General features: G+C 44.1%; 1 protein-coding gene and 1 long non-coding RNA gene across 3 annotated transcripts in view; one reads left to right on the top strand and one right to left on the bottom strand.

Annotated features, from left to right (window-relative positions):
• The window catches only part of STAC (SH3 and cysteine rich domain), a 291,976-nt gene that overhangs the window by 49,898 nt on the left and 219,189 nt on the right, over positions 1-22,889 (top strand). Inside the window, exon 2 of the mRNA XM_038174436.2 lies at positions 9,354-9,470. The gene's annotated coding sequence lies outside the window, so the exon portion shown is untranslated. The remainder of the gene's footprint in view (positions 1-9,353; positions 9,471-22,889) is intronic.
• Positions 3,987-17,867, bottom strand: LOC110353286 (uncharacterized). Of its 2 annotated transcripts, none has more exons than XR_002403589.4 (3): positions 17,491-17,867; positions 8,767-8,889; positions 3,987-5,748 (listed from the first exon to the last, which is right to left on the bottom strand). It is a non-coding gene; the product is annotated as an uncharacterized lncRNA (long non-coding RNA). The 2 variants fall into 2 exon arrangements; XR_002403590.4 differs by having other exon boundaries at positions 3,989-5,748; positions 8,771-8,889; positions 17,491-17,866.

Consider the following 22,889-nt stretch of genomic DNA (forward strand, 5'->3'; position numbering starts at 1 on the left):
TAAACGTCTTTTAAAGACCTCCAGGGATGGGGACTCCACCACTTCCCTGGGCAGCCTACTCCAATGCGTAACAACCCTATCGCTAAAGAAGTTCTTCCTAACATCCAACCTAAACCTCATATGGCGCAACTTAAGCCCATTCCCCCTCGTCCTGTCACCAGTCATGCGGAGAATACACCAACCCCCACCTTGCTACAGCCTCCTTTAAGGTATCCATAGAGTGCAATAAGGTCGCCCCTGAGCCTCCTTTTCTCCAGGCTGAACAAGCCCAGCTCCCTCAGCTGCTCGTCGTAGGACTTGTTCTCCAGGCCCCTCACCAGCTTCGTCACCCTTCTCTGGACTTGCTTAAGCACCTCGATGTCGTTCTTGTAGCGAGGGGCCCAAAACAGAAGACAGTACTCAAGGTGCGGCCTCACCAGAACCGAGTACAGGGGGACAATCACTTCTCTAGCCCTGCTGGCCACACTGCTTCTTATGCAAGCCAGGATGCAGTTGACCTTCTTGGCCACCTGAGCACACTGCTGGCTCATATTCAGCTGACTCAGGTACTCCCAGGTCCTTCTCTGCCAGGCAGCTTTCCAACCACTCATCTCCCAGCCTGTAGCTCTGCTTGGGGTTATTGTGCCCCAGGTGAAGGACCCGGCACTTGGCATTGTTGAACTTCATTCAGTTGACTTCAGCCCATTGGACAGCCTATCCAGATCCTCCTGCAGAGCCTTCTACCATCGAGCAGATCGACACACGCACCTAACTTGGTGCAATCTGTGAACTTACTGAGGGTGCACTCAATGCCCTCATCTAGATCATCGATGAAGATATTAAAGAGGACCAGCCCCAGTACCGAGCCCTGGGGGACTCCACTAGTGACCGGCCTCCAACTGGATTTGACTCCATTTACCACGACTCTTTGGGCCCGGCTATCCAGCCAGTTTCTAACCCAACGAAGCGTATGCCAGTCCAAGCCATGAGCAGTCAGTTTCTTGAGGAGAATGCTGTGGGAAACGGTGTCAAAAGCCTTGCTGAAGTCAAGGCAGACCACATCCACAGCCTTTCCCTCATCCACCAAGCACGTCACTTTGTCATAGAAGGAGGTCAGGTTCGTCAAGCAGGACCTGCCTTTCATAAACCCAAGCTGACTGGGCCTGATCACCTGGTTGCCCTGTAAGTGCTGTGTGATGACACTCAAGATAATCTGCTCCATGAGCTTCCCTGGCACTGAGGTCAAACTGACAGGCCTGTAGTTCCCCGGGTCTGCCCTCTGGCCCTTCTTGTAGATGGGCGTCACGTTTGCTAGCCACCGGTCTACTGGGACCTCCCCCGATAGCCAGGACTGCTGATAAATGATGGAAAGCGGCTTGGCCAGCTCTTCTGCCAGTTCTCTCAATATCCTCAGGTGGATCCCATCTGGCCCCATCGACTTGCACACATCCAAGTGCCATAGCAGGTCGCCAACCATTTCCTCATGGATAGTGAGGGCCACATTCTGCTCCCCATCCCCTTCCACCAGCTCAGGGTACTGGGTATCCAGAGAACAACCGGTATTGCCACTAAAGACTGAGGCAAAGAAGGCATTAAGCACCTCAGCCTTTTCCTCATCTTTTGTAACTAGGTTTCCCCCCGCATCCAGTAAAGGCTGGAGATTCTCCTTAGTCCTCCGTTTTGCGTTGATGTATTTGTAAAAACATTTTTTGTTGTCTTTAACGGCAGTAGCCAGACTGAGCTCCAGATGAGCTTTGGCCTTTCTCGTTTTGTCCCTGCACATCCTTACAACATCCTTATAGTCCTCCCAAGTGTCCTGCCCTTTTTTCTAAAGATTTTAAACCCTCTTTTTTCTCCTAAGCTCAAGCCACAATTCTCTGTTCAGCCAGGCCAGTCTTCTTCCCCGCCGGCTCGTCTTTGGGCACGTGGGGCAGACCGCTCCTGTGCCATTTATTTCCGTCTTGAAGAGTGCCCAGCCTTCCAGGATTCCTCTGCCCTTCAGGACTGCCTCCCAAAAGACTCTGCCAGCCAGTGTCCTGAGCAGCTCAAAGTGAGCCCTCTGGGAGTCCAACATAGCAGTTTTACTGGTCCCCTTCCTGGCCTCGCCAAAATAGAGAACTCTACCATTTCGTGGTCACTCTGCCCAAGACAGCTTCCAACCACCACATCTTCCACCAGTCCTTCTCTGTTTGTGAAGAGAAGGTCCAGCGGGGCACCTCCCCTTCTAGGCTCACTGATAGCTGTGTCAGGAAGCTATCTTCCACGCTCTCCAGAAACCTACTAGACTGCTTTCTCTGGGCTGTGTTGTGTTTCCAGGATTTGTCAGGGAATTTGAAGTCCCCCATGAGAACAAATGCTGGTGATTTCACAAGTTCTGCCAGCTGCTTGTAGAACTCCTCATCTGCCTCCTCATCCTGGTTCGGCGGTCTATAACAGACCCCCACCAGGATGCTTGCCATGTTGGCCTTCCTGCTGATCCTAACCCACAGGGACTCAACCTTATCATTCCCAGCTTCAAGTTCTGCGACATCAAAACTTTCTCTGATATAGAGAGCCACACCACCACCCCTTCCATGCTGCCTGTCCCTTCTGAAGAGCCTATAGCCAGTCATTACAGCACTCCAGTCATGAGAGTGGTCCCACCATGCTTCCGTGATGGCAACCAAGTCGTAGCCTGCCTGCCGCACAATGGCTTCCAGCTCCTCCTGTTTGTTGCCCATGCTGAGTGCATTAGTGTAGATGCACTTCAGCTGGGCCATTGCTTTCTCTCCCAGCCTTGCCATTGTTCCCCCTGGCACAGCTCTAACAAGCCTTGTTTCATCCCTGTCCCCCTTCTTACCTAGTTTAGAGCCCTCTCAATGAGCCCTGCCAGCTCCTGGCCCAGGATCCGTTTTCCCCTTAGAGATAGGGACCTGTCTGTGGCCATCAGGCCGGGTGCCGAGTAAAGCGCCCCATGGTCAAAAAAAAACAAAATTTCTGTGTTGGCACCAGCCTCTGAGCCACGTGTTTATCAGGTGGGCTTTCCGTGTCCTCTCTGTACCCCTCCCTGCCACCATAGGGATGGATGAAAACACCACCTGTACTCCCGCTCCCTCCACTAATTGTCCCAGTCCCCTAAAGTCCTGTTTGATAGCCTTCAGGCTTCTCTCTTCAATGTCATCACTGCCAGCCTGGACTATCAAAAGAGGATAATAGTCAGAGGGGCGAACCAGGTTGGGAAGCAACCAACGTCCCTGGCAACGTCCCTGACCCTGGCCCCAGGGAGGCAGCAAACTTCCTTACGGGTAGGGTCAGGCCAACAAATTGGGCACTCTCTTCCCCTATATATATATAAAGGAGCCTGGCTTACTTGCTCTCCGTTTGGTGGAGATATACTTCCTTACAGGAACTCATTGGGTGCCTGTAGATTGCTGTCTAATCCTCACACCTTACTGTAACACAAAGCAGTGTATGGTGGACCTGGCTTAGCTCCTTCCATGCTTACTCTGGTACAAATATGGGGGGCATTGCCCTGCTTCTGTCACCAACATCTGGAGCTCCATCTCCCCCCTGCTCCTGCTGCTCAGCTCCTGCTGCCCCCAGCTGGCCTGGCTGTGGCAGGGCTCCTCCAGGTTGATGTGCACAGTACAGGCTTACTGCCCAAGATCACTGCTTGCTTCAATTTCACAGCATTTTTGAGGTTGTATTTTCTAACAGATGGGCTAAAGATAGCATACTAAATCTATACAGATATGGATCTTGGCATTTACCATGAGTTTGAGGGGTAGTTGTTTTATTTTACCCATTTGCCTTGAGTTCATGAGACATTAACTTGGGATGCAGTGCTTAAAATATGGGTCCTTTAAAAATAAAGAAGAACAACATCAAAAACCAATACCCTAAATCTGTTTGAGCAGAGGAGCATGCGCAGTTTCAGCATTATGTGAGTTAATTTAGTTAACTGGGAAGAATTTTTGAATGGTGTATATGTTTTCTTGCAAATTCAGTGGATTTTACATAATAAGAGAAGAGTACAAGCCATATTATTCTTAAGAAGTATTTTCAGTCTGTTATAACTTCTGAGTCAATTTAGCTTTATAAGATTTATTTATGGGGTCAATTAAAGGCAAGTAAACAGCACTGGGTGCACGGGGAGTCTGGGCTCCTCCAACACACACACACGTTACATCAGGCAGCTGTTTTTTATGCTCCTAGGCTAATACATATTCATTACTGCTTCTAGAAAAGGCAGGGTTATTATAAGTAGTTCCCGGAATCCGAACCCTCCCACTGGTGCATGTGTATCAGTCTCCGGTGGTCCCTCTGGGGGTCTCTCGTGCTGAAGGCTCGTAGTCTTCCTCCCAGGCTTCTTCCTTGTCCTTCTCCTTAGTCCATCTGGGCCAGATATCAGAGACTTGCGCAGCGTCCCATGCAAGCTTTGTCTTTTAGTTGTCCTTCAGCTTTCCCCTTCTCCTTAATCTCTTGGCTGGATATCAGAGACTTGCGTAGTGCCCCATGCAATAGTCACAATAGTTAGCAGTTATTCTGAACCCCCCCCCAGATATCAGAGGCTCAGGGTTTACCCTTCAAGCCTTCTATTGACACGAATTGCTGAAACACTCCTTACAGTGCTGTTTCAAGCTTGCCTTTTGCCTAATATTTCAGCCCAAATACTTCTAGAAGTCTTCAAAAAAAAAAAAAAAAAAAACACCTTTTTAATGGGTAGTAATCTATGCTCTTAGGGAAGAGGCTGGAAACATCACACACAAGTTAAAACACTTATGTATTGTTATGACTTGTGGAAAATAGACTCTATAACCTCGGAATAGTTATAAAGCAGGTGTGTTTATTTGGCCCTGTGCACACACTGGACACAAGGTTCCACCTAACTTGTGCACCAATGATTATTGGTAGTGTGCTTATATTAGTTGGACAAATACATATTCATTTCATTTCCCTTAAGTCACTTGTATGTTCATCAGGTCTCCAAAGAATCATTAACATAGGTTCTGTCTCTACTTGTATACGTAGTGGAATCCTTGGGTGGTCAGCCATCTGGCATACTCTGGTGGTCTTTTGTTGAAGGCCAGAAGTCTTCCTCGCTTCTTATCTTCTGGCCTTTCCTGTCTCTGACAGACTTCAGTAGTCAACCCAGTTCTTGCTGGTTCCATTATCTGTGCATAGGGTCTTTTGTTCCCTTATCTTTCAGTGGTTAATATACAGTTGTGGTAGCTAAGACCTAGGAATCACCATCCCTGTGTCAGTTAACGCTGTATTCAACAGCCAGTTGAAACCACATAGGGCTAATTGTTGTTACCTTTGCTCTTTCCACTTTTTATGTGCTAATAACACTAACATTGGTTATTCTTGTGGCTTTTCTGGTGGAATAAAGTAATTGGAAACTGTGATATCACGTTTCTACTTGTATTCTCACAGTAACTTGGATCAGCTCTTTGAGATGATGTTTTTTGTTCTCTTCCTTTCTTGCCTTTTTCCTCTCAGTAGCACTCAAAGCCAGAGCCAGGAATGTGGAGAAATAGCTTCTACTCAGTACAAAACAAACAAAACCAACAATGTGAGTAGTGTGCAGGATGATTTCCTGTCAGCATGGAGTGAGAAACAACCTTGTTAGCAGAGAGCTCAGGCTTTCAGGCCAAGGGCCTGCTATCTATCCTGGGTGTTGATAGGCGGAAGATGTGGATAAATGTTGTCCTCCAAAAATGAACAAATACCGGCTTCCGTTTATAAATTCCAGGTTATAACTCCCAACTAAGACAAGAAAACCTGTCACTGAAACAAAGTTCACATTATTTAACTGAAGCATATCAATTTGTAATAATTACCAATGACATACTATCTGTGTCAAAATCAGTAAAGTAAGGTGCTTGATTAGTTAAATCACCATGATAATACTGCAGAATAATAATTCTTGATCTCCACTGGTGTGGGAGTATAGTCACAGAGGTCGACAAGCCCCATGGTTGGCGCTAAGATCAAACTCCTGATGATGAAGCCCTGAGGAATGTAAACAAGTTAGAAGGAACAACGAAGGGCAATTCAGGAAACACCTTGCTGTCTCAAACTGTTTTTTCTCCAACCATTAAGACATGGAAGTTGCTAAATGTTTGCTGTTGCCAGGCAAAGTTGTTAACTAAACTGGTGGGAAAGTACCACTTGTAGAGCTAATAGTATAAGGGAGCCTGTCCTCAGTAAAGTGGTTGTTGAAGTTATTGATCCTTAAAGAAATCCTGTTGTCTGGATGGTCATTACACCACACATTGGGTATAAATATCACTAGTGTTATAAACGAAGTCTCAACTCAATCTGAATTTTGTAATATTTATAAAACAAATATTTATAAAAGGTATAAAAGGCAAGTAAACAGCGCTGCGTGTGCGGGGAGTCTACGCTCCACCAACACGCACACACGAACATCAAGCATTCTGAATATACAGAATATTGCTTTACATACTAAACCCAAGTCTGCCTATACATACGTACAATCAGGAAAGGTAACAATCCTTTACGTTCCATGACATACTAAACTCGAGTACACCTATACATATGCACATTCAGAAAAGGTAACAAGCAATCCTTTAAGTTCCATGACTTAACAGTCCCCATTTTCCATTCCTTTTGAACAATATGTCTCGCTTTAAGTTGTCAGGCAACTCGGTCTTCAGGCCTTATGTATCCCGTTCTTCCCGGACTGAAGAAAAGCATATCCATCTCCTTTTCAAGGCCAATAGGCCTGGGTCAAAAGGCACGTCCAGGTCACCAGGGGGCGTAACAGCAAAGGCCTTTGATGGCAGTAGCGGTGTGGGGGGCGTGATGGCACAGCAGTAGGATCAGTAAAGGAGCCCGCAGCTCTCTGTCTGGCAAACCACACACTTGTGATTGTGGCCCCACATGGCTCTTTAAGGCCTCAGAGATTGCTCGCCAGGTGCCGAGCAATTCCACTGCAACCTTGTCGTTTTTAGTTGCAGAGTCCCACACCTTGACCTCAGTTTGGTCCCATATTTCAGGCTCATAAATTGTCCAATTGTTAATAAGGAGCATAAGCTGTAAGGTTACCAGGACAGTCTTTGTTTCTAAGGACGTATGATTCCCCCTAATGCACAGCTGCTTACCAGCAAGAGGCAGTTGTGTGCACAGGTCCGCTTCTCTCAGCTTGAGCTTCTTTCCAGCTCCGGTGCACCTGTTTCCAGCGACTTTCTGTACGAGTTTCTTTGAGTAGTTTGCTGAGTTTGGCCAAACCCATCTTCATGAGGCAATCAATGTGCCTGTTCCCATCCTGGTCTCTGTTCTGCTAGCCTGTTCCTTTTCATTCCTTCTTTCTGCTTCTTTATTGATGACATAGATTTGTTATAAATGAAGTCTCAACTCACTCTGAATTTAGTAACATAAAAGAATATTTATAAAAGGCAAGTAAACAGCACTGGGGGCACAGGGAGCCTATGCTCTACCAACACGCACACCCAACCGTCAAACTTTCCAAATATATAAAGGACATTGCTGTTACATATTTACAAGAAACCTGAGTATGCCTATACATATGTAATCCTATCCCCACTTCATATTATAATTCTCTTTGTGGTGGTCGTTGTTGGTGAAAGGCTCACGGTTTCCCCATCACCATTAGCAACCTTTTGTTCCAGACTGTGGAAGCGGCTTCGACTGTCTCCCTCTTCTGCACATGCTCTGCCCACCACAAGGTTCCCAAAAGCAACAAAACGTGATTGCTTTTCCCGCATTCCATTAACCCATGAAACCACACTAATAATATTATTATCGTATAACATTAAACAATAAATGTTAACAGTTCTAGCCAGCAACCCCCCCAGCAACTTCCGTGCCTTAACAGAGGGGAGCAAGCAACCCCAGATGGCAGGGCATCGCCTCAATCACCCTTCTTTATTTCCTCTAAACTCTTTACATTCCTGATGACCTCATCGCTAAGAGTCTGATGTTATCACCAACCAGGAGGCTTTCTGACCCCCATTGCCATATTCCCAAATCTCCCCCTTCCTTATTAATATCAACCATTTTTCTGACATGAATTACCACTCCATATATAACAACTTCATCACACTGTGTTGCCTTTTTTTTATCTTGAGGGCAGGTTCCCGTCTTATACCCTACTCCCCAGAGCAGTTCTTTTCAAAACAACTTTTCATTGATCAAACAACTTCGAATGTAACAACAACAGCAAACACTCAGAAACTTCCATGCCTTAATGGCTGGAGAACAAGAAACCCCAGACTGCATGGAGTCTCCTGAATCACCCTTCTTTGTTCCCTCTAAAGTCTTATATATTCCTGATGGCCTCATCATTAAGAGTCTAATGTTATCATACAACCACGGGGCTTTCCAACCCCCATGGCCACACTCCCACATCTCCCCCTTCTTTATTAATATCAACCATTTTCTCAACACAAGTTACCACTCCATAAATAACACTAGGGAGCCTTACTGCAGTCCGTGAAGCCTGTAAATGTCATCTAGTGAAGTATTGCTCCTATCTTCAAAGGAGCTGGCATGATCTTGTCAAGATCAGATGTCTTAAATTACGTTACAGTCTTAAAAAAAAAGTAAATCTGATAACGAGATAAAAAACTATAAAAAACATATAAAAAATATACTAGCATTATAAAAACATTCACTCAACTTTTGGTTAACCACAAACTGAAAATAGCTTTCAGAGTGATACCCTTCCTTCCGAGTAGCGCAGTCATTTATAGTTTTGAAAAGTGCTGTAAATTATGTAACAGAAGAATTCTATTCTGAGGGAATTTTGCACACACTTACTCACAAGAATAATCCCAGAGAAGTGCTGGGCTGCTTAATCACAGTGGAGAGAAAGTGAAAAAACATTGCTTCCTGTTTCCTCCAAAATGCCATGTGTGAGAAATCACAGTAGCAGAAAAATAACTGCAACAAAATGTTACAATATTTTTGTCAGACATACTGAATTTGTACTGTGTTTATTCTTACTTTAAAATTACATGTATGTAAAACACCTGTGTGAGACAACATTATTTACTGTTTAACATAAGGAATTTGGTAAAGTATATATTTTTTTCTTTTATCTTACATCTCAAGGCACAAAGAGATCAGAAGGACTAGGGACAGAATGCATGTTCCTTAATTTCTAGTTTCCTAATAATCTATTGTGAGACAGTTATGTTTTACATATGTTATTTGGATTTTGACTTTTCAAAATATTCCATTGCAGGAATATGCTGTGGGAGTTTTGTTTTGGTATTCTGGAAATTTTAAATTTACAGATAATTTTGGAGTTTATTGGTAAAAGTTGGTGACTTTTGATAAGGCATTTCTGATAATATCTAAATTTACTTTCCCCCCCCCCGACTTAAAATTCATGTTTCTTCTAGTGTAACCCTGATGCTTTGCCCTGTCAAACAAGGATGAGGTATGAACTTGTATTAAATGAGTGACATGCACCAAGAGGATGAGACCTCTCCGTGGCTAGAATCATTGTTGGTACTCAGGTGGGTGTAACATACGCTTTATTTTGTATGTGCCTGCATATGCTGACCCCAAATTACATTCTGATCTGCGTGACTAACCTTTGAAAATGATAGATAATTTAGGAAAGAAGAGGGGGAGAGTGAAGGAGTACAATCCTTCAATTGACATAAACCTGCATTAGCCCATTTGTCATAACTCGTTGATTTCACTACCATGACATCAATTTATCTAGTTGAGCATCTAAGCTGTTTATATAGAGATTACACTGTTTTTAGCAAAGCTGTGATGATTTATGCCTACTTACAAGCTGCCCTCTACAATGTATACCTTACTGTACTATACACACAAGAACCTGTTTGAAAGAGTTAGAGCTGCTGCTGTACACCTGATGTGTGTCAAAGTAATTGCAGAAAAATGAGAAACAGCAGGAAAGCCACAACCCAATGTCTCAGTACATAACCTCTTCTCTCTGTCCATAAATATTTTCTCAGCTACATCTCAGACAGCACACCTCTACCTTAACTCAGTCCTCTTTTCCACAAAACTTCTGTTAGATTTTCTTCTTTCCTTGTAATCAATAATAGTCATGGATGATTAGAATAATTGTGTCAGCCCAATGTGAAGAACGGAGTTAAAAGTGCTGCATTGAGATTGTGACTGGATAAAATAGGTGTGGAGGGCTGACGAGATCTCATTCAGCCATGGATCACTCAGCACAACACTATCTTTCTTCTCTGCTTCCCTCTACTGTAAATGCAGTCTGAGTGTGCCTGCTGTCAGTTTCCTAACTAAACTGTTGTATACCTGGAACTAGATAGTCATTAAATGTAAGTGTGTTGATCCTTCACCAGCATTCACGTCTTGGACAGAGCTTGATTTCAGTTCTCTATGAAGTGGCAGTTCATAATGTCCACTGTTTAAGCATTCTGTTCATGACAACTAGACATACAGCTTCCTGTGGCAGAAGTAGTGCAAATAACAGGCCTTGTGCAGTTGTGGTGTACTCTTGGCACTAAGTGTCTTAAAGGAGGAATGTTTAACCTGGGAGCCACCTGTAAGGGTTATGATACATTTTATCTGTATGCTATTCTACTGTTTGGAAAAGCAAAAAGAAACCATGTGGCTATTGAATTACTGATGCCTTACAGAGGGTCTAGGATTACTGAATATATTCACTTGTATCTGACTTTTTAGACATAATATAGATCTGTGGTCAGCAATTATGCTTTCCAAGTATAAGTAATGATGCCAAGCAAATGATATGTATCATGTTCTGTCAAAACTGGTTTCCTCTCTTTGAGTATTTTTTCCATGTAAATGGTAATTGTTTGTCTGGAAGTACGGCATTGCATCTTACTTCTATTCAACTGTTTCTTCAAGAACAACTGGTAATTTTTATGAAAATTCTTGCTATACTTAAAATATGCAAAATTCCTTAGACTTTCCCTTGTACTTCAGAAGTTAACTGGAATGTTTCTGTGTTGCAAAATAAATTAAATAAATAAATACATTAAATTCATATTGCTCATAGATTGAATGTTACATTTTTCTTCTCAGAATAAGCCTCATGCTGATGCTGTATGCATAACCATATCATATCTGACTTACCAAAGAGTAAGGGCTTATATTAAGTTAGAGACAGTGGGTTGGACAGAAGATACAAGTAAAATCTGAAGTCACTGATGAAGCAGATTCCTTTGTGACTTTCAGATCTAAGTGAAATTCTCCATCAGAATGAGAAACTTGTTTCAACTGCTTGTACTTGGTGTTTGACTGCTCAAATACAGAAGTTATTCCCTAATCTCATGAAAATGCAGGCAGAGTCATTTTCACCAGGTCTCTCAGCAGTGCATATAGACAAATTTAAGTGGACATTCTTTAGATAACCCCTTCCTTGTGGTATAAGAGGGAGGAACAACTCTGCTAAAAAGTTTTAAGAATCAAAGCTTGAGATATGAACTGAACTTCTCACTTTCCATAAGGTCCCTATTATGCTGCTTTCTAGAGGCTGTATTTATGACCCTCTATTGCGGTCCCTGATGGATTTATGTGCATCATCTGTTGAAACATACATGTATATAAGTCTTCCTCATCAAACAGCCTCAGCAACAAATACTCACATTGGTTAGAACATATCCATCTTGTTGAAGAGGAAATGGGCTTATCAGTATTCAAAAATAGCTGAAGATGAGCTTCCATGGGGTACGGTCACCCTCCAGGTCGAGATGGAGTGGTGAGCATTTCTTTCGGCCAGTTATGAATTTTATCAACTTTCAGTGATAAAAGGCTGTCTGAGAGCTAGATGCAGATGATTTATTTTTAAAAAGTTTAGACTTTTTTTTTTTTAATTCCATAACTGTTGTATTATCTCCCACAGTGAAATACGATCAGCATACATTTACTTATTTCATTAAATCAGTACAAGTAGAGGTGCTTGGTAAAAGCAGGGTATTATGGTCAGAGTATACACCCAAGTATAATGATAAGTAATGCAATTACTTACAAAAATCCAACTGCAAAAAAATATTTAAAAAATTAACCCTTGGAATGTTGTTTATTCATTTGTATTTGAACCTGTAAAAGCACTCTTTTGTATCTGTCCTGGTTTCAGTTAGCACAGAATTAATTTTCTTCCTAGTAGCTGGTGGAATGCTGTGTTTTGGCTTAGGATGAGAAGAGTGCTGATAACACCCCGATGCTTTAATTGTTGCAGAGCAGTGCTTATACTAAGCCAAGGACATCTCAGCCTTTACTCTGTCCTGCCAACAGGCAGGCTGGGGGTGCAGTAAGAGCTGGGAGGGGACAGACCCAGGACAGTATCACAATCCTAAAACATTTACTTTGGGTGAAATAGCCAGTTGTTGCTGGAAGGACAAGCGCTCACAATGTATTGTCAGCACTGCCAGTTCTAGTGATGGAAATAATGCTTACTGATTTTTACTTTGTTCACTTCTGTCGAACAGTTCAACCAAGAGACTGTGCTGTGTTCCATTTCATGTCATGAATTACCTAAAAATTTACTAAATTTCAATCATTTTTCGGTCCTTGTGAAGAAGATGGAGTACGACAGATGCTGCCCAAGACATGACTAGAATACATTAGGGATTGCATAATTGTAACTGAAGATTTCTAAGGACTATACTACCACTGAGAAATATCAAAGTGAAAGAACACACGTGACTTTCTGAAAGGGACCTCAAAAAAATTATATAAATAAGACAGGTGTCCAACTCCTGACAATTCTCTAATTGGTAAACAAAGCAATCCATTCAGAGATTGGATCAATGTAGGGTTTCTAATAGAAAAATACATGTGAGGAGAATTATATCCGTCTGGATGTTCTTCCCCCTGCAAAGGTGTTTTATTTAACTAGATAAATGTATTGGGCCTAAGGGAGGTATGACTGAGTTCCTTCTGATGGTTAGGTTTCCTTTGCTTTGAAAATGTACTAATTAAGGGGAGAGGAGAAAAATATTTTAATATTTATGTGTATGTAACATGTATATGATATGCATTTTTTAAGTATGTATCTACTTATACAAAGATAAATAAAAGTATTTCAGAAAATGAAAAACAGGATGCAAAGATCAACAGAGTTCAGTTATTCTCATGCTTGAGCAGCCTGTCCTGTTCTGAAGTCCATAATGTCTTGACATTTAGGTAAGCATATCTGTTCTGGGTGATAAGAGGATAGACTTCTTAAGTGAACTAATAAATTTAACTTCTTCCCCCATTTTTTCCTTCCTTTTTTTCTTTTTTTTTTTAGTAGCAGATTTCTCTGTTTCTTTTCTTTTGCTGTCAGCAGAAGGAATGTTCCATCCCTTCGGCTTTGGCATCTGTTGGCAAGATGCAGCTATGCCACCTGCTCCTTCCTGCCTAAATGATGTGGCTAGGGTTTATTTAATGGGTAGGAGCCTGCCAGAGCTCGCCACGTTCACTTTGTGAATATAATGTCAGCAATCTGAATCTGCACTCCCAGTCCCCCCACAGAAACAGCTCAGCTTGTTACCATTTCTAGCACATCTTCACCTGTTGCTTGATTTACTGCAGCTATAAAGCAGCAATATCCTTCTATTTCTGGGAGGCATAAAAAGAGGCATCGTTATTTTAAGTCACCAGAATTTTAAGTCACCAGAATTTATTCACATCAGCATTATGCCATGTTTTTCCCTTTCCCCATTTATCTCTGTGTCAAAGCAAAATGCTTTCCAGTGTAGGAAGAGCCACTGGAGCAAAGCAGTGTGCTGCAGCACTGACTTTCAGTAACTATAAGCAAGGAGTTTCTTAGCTCACTTTATGAATTATTTCATGAGCAGTGGAATTATGGAAGTAGCATCCTACAGACTATCCCAAAGCTCACTGTCTTCGGTGTCAATCAAGAAGGCAGAAGTTCAGAATGAAGGTTTCCTATGGTTAAAATACACATAAGGGTACCCTAAGGATTCTCTGCTGACTAATGAGGTACACTCTCACAATCCAATAATTTCCTTGATAGCAGCACTAAAATAGTCCTATTTCAATCTGCCTGTTTGTTTTCATGAAAGACAGAAAGATAGAAATATTCAATATGGTTGAGATCTCCTGTTGAGTCTAAATTGCTTGAATTTTGTCAAGATTCAGAAGTCAATAGGCAAAGCAGAGATGGGTGAACTAAACAGTCAAGATCCTGGTGAGGGAGTTTGTTTAAAAAACTTTTTTTTTTTTTTTTTGAGTGTTTTGCTTTTCCAGGAGTTAGCAGCTTTAGTTTGTGCTTGTACCACTTCATATCACAGGATGTGTGATGGTGTGTGGAATCTATCACAGAATCACAGAATTTCTAGGTTGGAAGAGACCTCAAGATCATCGAGTCCAATAACAGTCCTCCACTAAACCGTATCACTAAGCTCTACATCTAAATGTCTTTTAAAGACCTCCAGGGATGGGGACTCAACCACTTCCCTGGGCAGCCTGTTCCAATGTCTAACAACCCTTTCGGTAAAGCAGTTCTTCCTAACATCCAACCTAAAACTCCCCTGGCACAACTTTAGCCCATTCCCCTCTTCCTGTCACCAGGCATGTGGGAGAACAGACCAACCCCCACCTCGCTACAGCCTCCTTTAAGGTGTCTGTAAAGAGCAATAAGGTTGCCCCTGAGCCTCCTTTTCTCCAGGCTGAACAAGCCCAGCTCCCTCAGCCGCTCCTCGTAAGACTTGTTCTCCAGGCCCCTCACCAGCTTCGTCACCCTTCTCTGGACTCGCTCAAGCACCTCGATGTCGTTCTTGTAGCGAGAGGCCCAAAACTGAACACAGTACTCGAGGTGTGGCCTCATCAGAGCCGAGTACAGGGGGACAATCACTTCCCTAGCCCTGCTGGTCACACTGCTTCTTATACAAGCCAGGATGCAGTTGGCCTTCTTGGCCACCTGAGCACACTGCTGGCTCATAGTCAGCCGACTATCAACCAGTACTCCCAGGTCCTTCTCTGCCTGGCAGCTTTCCAACCATTCCTCTCCCAGCCTGTAGCTCTGCTTGGGGTTATTGCACCCCAGGTGAAGGACCCGGCACTTGGCATTGTTGAACTTCATACAGTTGACCTCAGCCCATCGGTCCAGCCTATCCAGATCCTCCTGCAGAGCCTTCCTACCCTCGAGCAGTTTGACACACGCACCTAACTTGGTGCAATCTGTGAACTTACTGAGGGTGCACTCAATGCCCTCATCTAGATCATCGATGAAGATATTAAAGAGGACCGGCCCCAGCTAAAAACCCTGGGGAACACCACTAGTGACTGGCCTCCAACTGGATTTGACTCCATTTACCACGACTCTTTGGGCCCGGCTATCCAGCCCAGGAAGCGTACGCCAGTCCAAGCCATGAGCAGCCAGTTTCTTGAAGAGAATGCTGTGGGAAACAGTGTCAAAAGCCTTGCTGAAGTCAAGGCAGACCACATCCACAGCCTTTCCCTCATCTACCAAGCACGTCACTTTGTCATAGAAGGGGGTCAGGTTCATCAAGCAGGACCTGCCTTTCATAAACCCGTGTTGGCTGGGCCTGATTGCCTGTTTTCCCTATGAGGGTATCTGGGAACTGGTGGCAATGCTTATAAGGAAGATCTTCATTACTTAAACACAACAAAAGTGTTTTTTAAAGAAGGCTTTAATAATTAATGATATAGAGATCAGAACTTGCCAAACTTTTTGCCCAATTATATGATCGGAAACTATGACTCAAAGGGGGGGGGGGGGGAAAGGGGGGGGGAAGAAAAAGTAAGGGGAATTCCAAAAGAAATGTGAGTTTTTAGCACACAAACAAGATGTTTTCATTGTATTAGCTGAAATTGACTCACAGAAAGCAGACTCCACAATCAGTAAGATTGTAAAGTAGGTATGTTTATTGAGCGCTGGGCAGCACAGGGGGTTGTCCCACCAAAGTCGTGCGCCCCTAACATGGCAACTTGCTTTGGTTATATGCAGTAAAAATTTGCATATGCATGAGGTTTCCCACTATGCCTATACATATTCATAACCCGTCCCCACTTAGTATTAAAATTAGCTCCAAGAAGTCATTTCCATAAACTACTCCCGTCTGCGCTTGCCTTCTGGTGGTGGGTGCTAAGGATCATGAGGATGAAGTAAGATGTCTTCATCAGGGTTGAACTTTTCACCTCGTCTCCTTGCACATGCTCTCTGAGGCCTTGGTCACAATCTGGGCCATAAGGTTGGTTTGGTCCAGTTCTCCAGATCTGAGGGGCCCCTGCTATCTCAAGGCCTTGCATGTTTGACGTCCGTTTTTAAGAACAGTCCTCCTTATCTCTGAGCCCTTGATCACAGTCCGAACCATATGGTTGGTTTGATCTGCTTCTTGGGATCCCAGGGGCTCCTGTTATCTGGAGGCCTAAGCGCAGCACAGGCGTATCGCAAACGTAGCACATATTAAGCAATGAGTGTTGCCTACATATTCATTTTTAATCAATCACTCTCTAATTTCTAATCCCATGTTTCAAAATCATATGGTTTAAATGAAATACGTAAATTGGTTCTTACACAAACTTGTCAGTTAAATCTCTCTTGCTTCAGTACAGTTCAGTGCCACTGAATTAGCATTTTGCAATGAGAAAGTATTTTAATGGAAAATGTTGGCCAGTTTTGGTCTTTATAATACTTTCAATCAGGGTAAGAGGCTATTGTTTTTTGAGAAAAGTAGTCCAAACTTCCTTTCGTGAACAAGTCTTGCTTTAAGCTGGCAATTCTATTGTGAAGGAAGTTGGTGAATCTCTCCATCTTAAATGAATTGAAGCAGGTATGCTCAAAATGCTTTCATTCCTTGTTCTAGAAAAACCTTTCTGTCTTTCTTTCTACTTTCTATTGTTTCCACAGGAAAAATAATGTTTTTCTTCATATACAGAGAGGGCTGTCCTACTTCATTGTTATGAAATACTGAAGCTGCCTGCTTTATTTTGAACTTGTTGTTTCAATTTGCTTTATTCCACTTACTAATTAGTCTCCCTTCTGTATACTGAGAACTGTGGGCTGAGGAGTTGTTTTGATTTCCATCTAGCATAAATGGAATTTTCTTGAAAATAAAATTAAATGTTAAATGAAGGGCAAAAGGTGGGCAGTCATTTCAAATAGTTAATAACACTAATTGCAATCCAAGGTTCAATTAATGTTTTGTTAGGAAAAAAATAAATCCAAGAAAAACTGACCTACAGGGAACAGCAGGTACTCATTAGAAGTGTTAAGCTGAACATTAATAATACCATTGTGTGTTTGGAAACTGTTATAAATTCGCTCAGTCCCAAAGTAGGATTAAATAAAAAAATAGGATTTATTAAAAGAATAGGTTTAGGACCTATCACCCACCCACGAATCCCTGAATTCTATAGGAACCACTTCTATAGAATCACTCCCTTTACCGGCCAAGCCCCCCCACAGGAGACTGGAACCGGTGAGAAAACAAAAAGACCTCCACACTGACTTTAGAAGTCTCAGTTACACTCTCACACACACAAACACTGGCAACCGCACCTTTACCCAACCGAACAGGATACCCAAACACTTACGACTCCGTCGTCTTCGTCCAGATTTTCGCACGCAGAATTACGGGCAAAAAACAACAATGCTGCAGCCGGCAAGGGAGCTCAAAAAAATCAAATTCTTTGCTTACCTTTATTCAGGTTCAGGATGGCATTAGTCCCGACCTGACTCAAACAGGATCCACCAAATGGTGGGGCGCCTCTCCTAGATCAAATCAGAATTCAGGAACCATAGCCATCCCGGATAAGCCCCCAAATTGTTATAAATTTGCTCAGTCCCAAAGTAGGATTAAATAAAAAAATAGGATTTATTAAAAGAATAGAGGTAAGCAAACAGCGCTGGGTGCACCGGGAGTCTCTGCTCCACCAGGATGCACACCAGTTACATCAAGTAGCTGATTTTTATGCTCCTAGATTAATACATATTCATTACTACTTCTAAAAAAAAAATAGGTTATTATAATTATCTTCCAGGATCCGGTCCCTCCCACTGGAGCATGCGCATCAGTCTCCATTGCTCCCTCTGGGGGTCTCTAGGGGTCTTTCATGCTGAAGGCTCATAGTCTTCTTCTCCAGGTTTTTTTTTCTTGTCCTTCCCCTTTGTACTCCTTGGCAGCATGTCAAGCTTACACAGCACCCCCTGCAAGTTTTGTCTCCTAGCCGTCCTTCAGCTTCTTTTTTTTTCTCCTTAATCTCCTGGCCACCTGGCCAGATATCAGGTGCTTGGATAGTGTCCCATTCAGAAGCCATAACAGTCACTAGTTGTTAGCAGTTGTTCTGAAACCCCCAGACATCAGAGACTTCAAAGAAAGAACATACAAACACAAATAGCTCTCTTATTGACACTTCACGAGTAGTTAAAACATTCCTCACAGGCCATTCACAGGGACACTCCAGTCACATCTATAGCAGTGCTAAATCAACCACAAAGAAGGCAAAAAGGCTGTAACTATTAGAAATAAGAGTTCAGAATAACAAAAGCAAATAGGCTCATGGATTTGAGGAATATTTCTGAAGATTTGATAATTTGACTATAATGAGGGGGAGACTGGGACACACTGGGAAGAAATGTTCCATACTGACACGAATCAGATGAACATATATAACAAAACCATGGCAACAGGAGGGAGTGGCAATAAAGATAATTTCCCAATGTCTAAATATATTAATTAAAAAATGTGCCCACATAACTCTTGTTCCCAATGGCAGGTAACCCCCCCTAAAACTCCATGGATATGGCACATGGATATGAAAGGGAAAAAATGCCCTTGAATAAGTGGTGAAAAAGTATGAATCCAAGGTGAGACACTGCCCTCCCCCCCCCCCCCCCCCCCCGCGAGTTTCTGTCTAAGTTGAAGATAAAAGTATTTGAAAATTTTTAGCCACAATGGAGGTAGAAAAGTCTCAGGCAGCTGACCTCAGGTTCTGTACTCATTATAATCTTCTAATAAGAAATCTTAGGAATAGTCTACCTGAGAAGACTCAACTTCACAGGGAGTTTTTAAGAATAAGGTTTGCTATCATGACTTTTTTATTCCTCTTCATAGCATGGTGTGGTTTAACCCAGCCAGCAGCTAAACAACACACAGCTGTTCGCTCACCCTCCTCCCTCCCTCTCTGGGATGGGGGAGAGAAATGGAAAAGTGAAGCCTGTGAGTTGAGATAAAGACAGTTCATTAAGAAAATAAAATAATAATGATGATGATGATGATGATGATGATGATGATGATAGTACTACTAGTAATAATGTATATGAAACAAGTGATGCACAATGCAATTGCTCACCACCCGCTGACTGATGCCCAGCCTAACCCTGAGCAGCCGGCCCCCCCACCCCAGCTAGCCACCCCTATATATTGTTCAACATGATCCCATATGGGATGGAATACCCCTTTCGCCAGCTTGGGTCAGCTGTCCTGAGTCTGTCCCCTCCCAGCTCTTGCTGCACCCCCAGCCTGCCTGCTGGCAGGACAGAGTGAGAAGCTGAAAGTCCTTGGCTTGGTGTAAGCACTGCTCTGCAACAATTAAAACATCAGGGTGTTATCAGCACTCTTCTCATATCTCTAATATCTCTTCTCTAATCCAAATATCTCTAATATCTCTTCTCTAATCCAAAACATAGCACCCTACCAGCTACTAGGAGGAAAATTAACTCTGTCCTAACTGAAACCAGGATACATGATCAGGAGGATTGCAATGGGACAAAGTCATAAACAACATTTATCGAACACATAATCTGGACATCTTATGCTGTCAGTGAAGCTAAGCAATTACCATATCATAACCTGTGAGATGAAAAACACGTTAATTCCAAATTTGACCTAAGCTGATAACTCCAATGGCATGAGTATTCATCCAGTTTGTTCTTCCTTAAACTTTTTGTTATCAATGATTGACTACAAATGGTGGATGTTGCTTTGCTAATAATACCACAAAGTACTGAAATGGAAGTATAGACTAAGTGTAAAAGTTGTTCTTGGAGGAACGATGAGACCCAGGAAATTAATCAGCCACTGCAGCATTCAGTGGCTCATTCTGCATTACACAGGGTTTTCTAACCTGCAGCATTTCTCTCTCTACTTTTTGGGCAAATCCAAAGTATTCTGACTCTGGGATTCCCTATGGTCATTAGTCTCTGAAGAAGTTAAATCTGTGTCAAGATGCGGGGGACAGAGAGACTTGTGTGCGTGAGGTGCGAGCAGGTGGACGACCTGGTCCGCCTCATGGCAGAAATCTAGGAGTAATTTGAAAGGTTGAGGGATATCAGAGAGTGTGAGTGTGAGATAGACTTGTGGAGCGACTCCCTGTGCAGCCTGAAGGACAAGCACCGGGGTGAGACACCCCAAATGGGAGTGGACCCTCTGTCCTGTTGCTCTCAGGCAAAGGCAGGTGACCTAGGAGTTGAGGAGAAATGGAGACAGGTCCCTGCTCGACATCACAGGCAATGTCCTCCCCCACTGGCCCCCACCTTACCAGGTGACCTTACGCAACAGGTTTGAGGCTCTGGAGCTTGAGAGACCAGTAGCTGAGGAAGAGGTAGAAAGTCTACCCAGCAGGATGCCTAGGGTGAGGAAGTAGACTCCACACCTCAGGACTGCCTCCACCAAGACAGAAAGAAGGGTGATTGTTGTGGGCAACTCCCTTCTCAGGGGAACAGAGGGACCTATTTTTCGGCCTGACGCTCCCTACCTGTAGAAAAGTCTGCTGCCTCCCTGGGGCCAGGATCAGGGACATTGCCAGGGACGTTGGTTGCTTCCCAACCTGGTTCGCCCCTCTGACTATTATCCTCTTTTGATAGTCCAGGCTGGCAGTGATGACATTGAAGAGAGAAGCCTGAAGGCTATCAAACAGGACTTTAGGGGACTGGGACAATTAGTGGAGGGAGCGGGAGTACAGGTGGTGTTTTCATCCATCCCTATGGTGGCAGGGAGGGGTACAGAGAGGACACGGAAAGCCCACCTGATAAACACGTGGCTCAGAGGCTGGTGCCAACACAGAAATTTTGTTTTTTTTTGACCATGGGGCGCTTTACTCGGCACCCGGCCTGATGGCCACAGACAGGTCCCTATCTCTAAGGGGAAAACGGATCCTGGGCCAGGAGCTGGCAGGGCTCATTGAGAGGGCTCTAAACTAGGTAAGAAGGGGGACGGGGCTGAAACAAGGCTTGTTAGAGCTGTGCCAGGGGGAACAATGGCAAGGCTGGGAGAGAAGGCAATGGCCCAGCTGAAGTGCATCTACACTAATGCACTCAGCATGGGCAACAAACAGGAGGAGCTGGAAGCCATTGTGCGGCAGGCAGGCTACGACTTGGTTGCCATCACGGAAGCATGGTGGGACCACTCTCATGACTGGAGTGCTGTAATGACTGGCTATAGGCTCTTCAGAAGGGACAGGCAGCATGGAAGGGGTGGTGGTGTGGCTCTCTATATCAGAGAAAGTTTTGATGTCGCAGAACTTGAAGCTGGGAATGATAAGGTTGAGTCCCTGTGGGTTAGGATCAGCAGGAAGGCCAACATGGCAAGCATCCTGGTGGGGGTCTGTTATAGACCGCCGAACCAGGATGAGGAGGCAGATGAGGAGTTCTACAAGCAGCTGGCAGAACTTGTGAAATCACCAGCATTTGTTCTCATGGGGGACTTCAAATTCCCTGACAAATCCTGGAAACACAACACAGCCCAGAGAAAGCAGTCTAGTAGGTTTCTGGAGAGCGTGGAAGATAGCTTCCTGACACAGCTATCAGCGAGCCTAGAAGGGGAGGTGCCCCGCTGGACCTTCTCTTCACAAACAGAGAAGGACTGGTGGGAGATGTGGTGGTTGGAAGCTGTCTTGGGCAGAGTGACCACGAAATGGTAGAGTTCTCTATTTTGGCGAGGCCAGGAAGGGGACCAGTAAAACTGCTATGTTGGACTCCCAGAGGGCTCACTTTGAGCTGCTCAGGACACTGGCTGGCAGAGTCTTTTGGGAGGCAGTCCTGAAGGGCAGAGGAATCCTGGAAGGCTGGGCACTCTTCAAGACGGAAATAAATGGCACAGGAGCGGTCTGCCCCACGTGCCCAAAGACGAGCCGGCGGGGAAGAAGACTGGCCTGGCTGAACAGAGAATTGTGGCTTGAGCTTAGGAGAAAAAAGAGGGTTTAAAATCTTTAGAAAAAAGGGCAGGACACTTGGGAGGACTATAAGGATGTTGTAAGGATGTGCAGGGACAAAACGAGAAAGGCCAAAGCTCATCTGGAGCTCAGTCTGGCTACTGCCGTTAAAGACAACAAAAAATGTTTTTACAAATACATCAACGCAAAACGGAGGACTAAGGAGAATCTCCAGCCTTTACTGGATGCGGGGGGAAACCTAGTTACAAAAGATGAGGAAAAGGCTGAGGTGCTTAATGCCTTCTTTGCCTCAGTCTTTAGTGGCAATACCGGTTGTTCTCTGGATACCCAGTACCCTGAGCTGGTGGAAGGGGATGGGGAGCAGAATGTGGCCCTCACTATCCATGAGGAAATGGTTGGCGACCTGCTATGGCACTTGGATGTGTGCAAGTCGATGGGGCCAGATGGGATCCACCTGAGGATATTGAGAGAACTGGCAGAAGAGCTGGCCAAGCCGCTTTCCATCATTTATCAGCAGTCCTGGCTATCGGGGGAGGTCCCAGTAGACCGGTGGCTAGCAAACGTGACGCCCATCTACAAGAAGGGCCAGAGGGCAGACCCGGGGAACTACAGGCCTGTCAGTTTGACCTCAGTGCCAGGGAAGCTCATGGAGCAGATTATCTTGAGTGTCATCACACAGCACTTACAGGGCAACCAGGTGATCAGGCCCAGTCAGCTTGGGTTTATGAAAGGCAGGTCCTGCTTGACGAACCTGACCTCCTTCTATGACAAAGTGACGTGCTTGGTGGATGAGGGAAAGGCTGTGGATGTGGTCTGCCTTG

The sequence above is a fragment of the Anas platyrhynchos genome, chromosome 2, assembly GCF_047663525.1.
Source record: "Anas platyrhynchos isolate ZD024472 breed Pekin duck chromosome 2, IASCAAS_PekinDuck_T2T, whole genome shotgun sequence".
NCBI lineage: Eukaryota > Metazoa > Chordata > Aves > Anseriformes > Anatidae > Anas > Anas platyrhynchos.